The sequence below is a fragment of the Adiantum capillus-veneris genome, chromosome 5, assembly GCF_014529385.1.
Source record: "Adiantum capillus-veneris isolate H3 chromosome 5, ASM1452938v2, whole genome shotgun sequence".
In the NCBI taxonomy this organism is placed as follows: domain Eukaryota; kingdom Viridiplantae; phylum Streptophyta; class Polypodiopsida; order Polypodiales; family Pteridaceae; genus Adiantum; species Adiantum capillus-veneris.
This window is the reverse complement of record NC_140935.1, coordinates 68,714,173-68,719,238: the sequence shown is the minus strand read 5'-3', so window position 1 is coordinate 68,719,238 and position 5,066 is coordinate 68,714,173. Positions and strand designations below refer to the sequence as shown.

The window sequence follows — 5,066 nt, the reverse complement described above, 5'->3', positions numbered from 1 at the left end:
AGAAACCCCCCTATGTACGGTATCTTACATGCTAACCTACCCCCTACATACGGACAAGATACAGAAAATCTTGCGATGAGCCATCCCCCCTCATACGGATTTTGTACGCAATGTAATGACCCACTATTTTATGTATACTCGTAACATAACAATTTTAGAAGCACACACTTTTGCAAAAATACATGGCGAACTGCAAATGAACAAAAGTGTAGATTTTAGTGTGTTTTCATTTGCAATAGATGTTAAGAAAACAAACCATGAAAAAAAGTAATGAATACTACATTAAAATAAATCAATCGATTCAATGTAATTTGTCAAAAGATGGAGATCATTTCCCCTGTAAACTGATACTAATCTCAATCTCAAACAAATGATACTAGCCACCTACTCAATAGGCTTTCCACATGGGATTTAAGACACATATGAAATGGATTGTTCTCTAAATAACAAATGATGATATGCTCATAAACAACCATGGAAAACTTCACTTATTAAATCAAAACACATTACAAAAGTACTAACTTATTTTTTTTCTCTAAATGTATCTCTTTCTTATTAAAATCTCTCTCTCTCTCTCTCTCTCTCTCTCTCTCTCTCACACACACACACACACACATCATGTACCAAACTCAAACCTTTCTATGAATTCTTACTTTTGCAAACAATGTGTAATAGATTATTAGAACTATAAAATAAAGGCAAATTTAAATTTTTAGGTCAAAAGTTGAAGCTTTTGCTAAATGCGTTTTCAGTTCACTTTAAGGCACGCTTGCAATCGAGCTAGGTTTTTAAAATTCAAAGGACCAAAGCCAAAACTGTTGAAGAGAAAATTGAATAAAGAATCTAAATAACTTTTTTTTAACAAAAGAACTAGAGTTTAGAGACCAATAGCAAGAAAAGAGCAACAAAAGCAACTTTGTATGAAAAGAACCACTAACCAATGAATTGCAAAACCAATGATTGGGTAGAAGACTGTGCGAAGCTCTCTGAGGCTCATCATTTTCCTGCTCCTCACCAGAGCCATCATCAGAGGAAGGGGACTATCAAATACAAGTAGCACTAATATCACCAATAGAAACAAGTAACCAAGCCTCTTTCTTTGTGATAGCAACATTTTAGACAGAACTTACAAAGGCAAACATTTACGATGCCAGACTCATGGGTATCTATGACATACACCAAACTGCAGATTTCATTCTTCTTTGAAAACTCGCATATACACCAAACTACTCGCATATATATTTTCCCCCTAGTTTTTGCTCCCATTCCCACCTCCCATTTCCAATTTCATGCAACTATGGAAGACATACACCAAACTGCAGATCCCATTCTTCTTTGACAACTCGCATATACACCAAACTACTCGCATATATATTTTCCCCCTAGTTTTTGCTCCCATTCCCATCTCTTAATTCCAATTTCATGCAACTATGGAACTTAGCTAGAGAGATAGATAGAGAGAGAGAGAGAGAGAGAGAGATTCTTTCAATCAGAGAACAATTACCTCACTAATTTTTTTCTACCTATAATGCCAATTTGCATCCTTGATTCAATCTCCAATACCCATTGTTGCCCCTTGATATGATCTGAAAGCTTGGCTGATGTAAATTCCATTACTATTCCACAAACATTTGGCTGACTTGCAACCAACATAGACAAGAGAAATTCAAAATTCCATAATCTCAGACTCCTCTCGAATTGCAGCAAACAGGTCAGATGTCAAGTATCGCTCTGCGCCACTTGGTAGAATAGTCACAATCAACTTGCCTACATTCTTCGATCTCTTCGAGACTTGAAAAACCGTGAAAACAAGTGGGGACCTTGAGCACTAAACCAGATTGTCAATTCCAAATTGCATCCTTGAGCACCATTGAAAAGCACACAAAGTGTAGAACTACCTTCAATGAAGCAGAAACAGCAGTGCCAGAGGAAATGCCTGCAAGTAGGCCTCCCTCTTTGGCAAGCTGACATGCATACGTCATGGACTCTTCCGTCGTGACTGTGACGATCTCATCAGCCAAGCTAACATCCATCGTAGCAGGAATAAAGGCAGGACCAATTTCTTGAATCTTGTGTGGACCCTTGCAACCCCCTAAGCAAAAATTGTAGATCATAGTCTAAGAATGATAACCACAAACTCTTCACAACAGGGAGGCTAGATACATACCAGACAACACAGGGCTCTCAGATGGCTCAATTATCATTACCTTGATCTCAGGGTTCTGTTCTTTGAGGAACTGCCCTGCTCTAGAGAAGGTTCCACCCATACCTGCTCCCGCCATGAAAATATCCACCTTCCAAGCTGTATCTCTGGCCCTGCTTAATCAAACTAACAATTTCTAAACATACATATATTTGCCCGATTGTACAACGCATTAACGGCAAGACTACAGACAGTATTTACGTCCTCAATAGGTACATAGGATTTTCAAGGCGTACCAACCTCTTGATTGGAAATGAGCACCAGGATTCATGGTGTTCATTGCTTGATTCAGCATGTAATTGTTAGGTCTCGTCGCAACCATCTCTTTTGCTCTAGCAAAGAGTCTAGCTATCCATACAGAAGGATCTGAAAGTAAAGGTTCTTTTAATTCATCTACCCTAAAACGCTCATCAGAGACAAAAGAGACGTTCAGCTTAATGGAGATTAGGAGCGACCTCTAAGGTAGATCTCTGCTCCCAATGCACGCAGAATCATGCATCGCTCTAGTGAATATGATACGGGCATAACTGCTACAACTTTGTATCCTTTATGGATACCAACAAAAGCCAAGGAGATGGCAATATTTTTGCTAGTGGGCTCGATTAGAGTAGTAAGCCCAGGTTTGATCAATCCACGCCTTTTGGCATCTTCAATCATAGTGTCAGAGTCACAAGGAGGCTCAAAAGCATGGATGCCAAAGCAAATTGAGCAGGTGCAAATGCCATGCTGTTGGACAAAAGAACGAACAAGCATTCTTATAGAAGTGCATGCGGTCCTTGACAAAACTGAGGGGTTGGTGCCACTCTAGCTTCTCGATGATTCGAGCTAGGGCTCCTTCTTTGCTGGCTATATTCTTGAGCTCCACCAAAGGAGTCCTTCCTATTAGCTACACAAGCCAGTACCAAGCACAAATTATACATACAGAAAGGATTCCATCTCTCTCTCTCTCTCTCTCTCTCTCTCTCTCTCTCTCTCTCTCTCTCCCCCAAAAACAAAACAGTATAATCTACAACTCCAAGAGATCAGTTACATGAAGCACATTGATCAAAGGACAATGCATAGCTACCTTTACAAGCCTTGCAAGGTCTAAATAATGGTGTTATGCCATGGGTCAGCCAAATGGGTAAATAGGTTGTCAACAGGGCTCTTTCCTGTAATGTTGTGCTGGATCACAAAGCGGAGGAAGGCCAGCATAGCAAGCCGGCCATTTGCAATCTCCTTCTCCTTGTATTTCAGAGAAGTAGGGAAGTTGAAGGGGTTGAAGATGCCTCCAGGGTATTCAACCTCGCCAGGGGGCAGAGTAAGCTTAGGGTTGAACGAATCGTCATTCATACTGCGAGGGTACTTGATGTCTTGCCATCTTCTCACCCCCACATAGTGGAACAAGATGAACTCGATCACAAAGAGAGTGGAGGCGGGGGTGAAGTACTCGACCTTGCCTGCATCATACCATGCAGGAACATTGATGACACCAATCTTTGTCAAGAGGTCGAGGATCAACATGCCAGCTACTCCAAGCATTTCCCACCTTCCATTTTGAAGCCCTGCTTGCACATACGATTCGAGGTTGGCAGGCTCCTCAGACAAGTCGAGGGGGTCGCAGACATTCTCACCAGCAAGGTTTCTGTCAAGGTAAGTAGGGAATGCCAGACCGGGGAGCCATGCGCCTTTCTTTGCCTCGACCTTCAAGGCACGGATGGGGGAACGGGCAACAGCAGAGGCCACCCTAGAAAGACAAGAGACGCTCCCTAAGAAAGATGACTTGCATAGAGACAAAGAAGGAGAGGAAACACCTAATGTTGCCTGCATGGCAGCCATTTTTGCAAGCACACACAAGCTTCTCACTCTCGGGCCCCCTCTCGTTCTCTCTGCTTCCTTCTAAGTGCTTGATTGCTCGCGACTTCTCTCTCTCTCTCTCTCTCTCTCTCTCTCTCTATATATATATATATATATATATATATATATATATATATATATATATATATATATATATATATATATATATGTATGTGTGTGTGTGTGTGTGTGTGTCACCTACTCCGATGGAGGCGATGTTCTCCTTTGTGTGGAAGAGTTGTGGATGCCCTCCATGGGTACGCCCTCACTCTGCATTGTATCCTGCTTCCAAACAGTGAATGCGACCCCGATACGATTCCACTTGGAAAAACAGAAAAAAATGCAAGGAAAGATGAAGAAAAATCGGCATGAAGTGAAGCAACTATGGATCTGAAGGGTGTAGAGAGGGAGAAAGAAATACCATGGTAACAGAGGGCGAGGCACAAGAGGGAAGCTTCAGAAGGAAGGGATGCTGTCAACGTGAGGAAGATGGCGTCTTGGGTAGTGGTAGAGATATGGAAGAAGAATTTCTTTCTCTTTCAGAACTCGCCAAGGAACGAGCATTTGGGACAAGAAAGTCGAAACAACTGCACAACTCAAGCGAGGGAAAGCGTGTGGTATGAATAGCCCTTAAGTTTAAGGCTCTTTATTTTAACCTGCCTAGAGTGCCCACACGTAGGATATTTTCCGCTTAAAGGCATAGGGTAAAGGGGCCAATATAAGGCACCCTCAGTCTCTAGCCCTCTACATTGAAATAATGGCCTCACTTGGTTAAACCTTTGTGATGTAACCCAAGGTTGAGGGTTTGAGGCTCACGGGTTGCGTTCTCCTGGGTGTATTCTCTTCCTTTATTGGGGTGGGTGGTTCCCATGGTTGCCTCTCAAGGTTGTAATGTACATCAATGTACAATTGTAAATACATGATATGTGTAAACAAGGATCTAGATGAGAAGAAAGAGTTTGAAAAGCTACTAAACAATGCACAAACATGCAAAGATTGGGAAACTTAATATATATTACAATGACTC

General features: G+C 41.6%; 1 pseudogene across 1 annotated transcript; it reads right to left on the bottom strand.

Moving 5' to 3' along the window:
* Positions 1-1,401: 1,401 nt before the first annotated feature.
* Positions 1,402-4,132, bottom strand: LOC147457487 (cysteine synthase 1-like; annotated as a pseudogene). Its single transcript, XR_015188109.1, has 10 exons — positions 3,817-4,132; positions 3,732-3,747; positions 3,538-3,642; positions 3,270-3,367; positions 2,659-3,089; positions 2,444-2,569; positions 2,270-2,316; positions 2,168-2,192; positions 1,899-2,092; positions 1,402-1,828 (listed from the first exon to the last, which is right to left on the bottom strand). The product of XR_015188109.1 is annotated as a cysteine synthase 1-like (transcript).
* Positions 4,133-5,066: the final 934 nt, after the last annotated feature.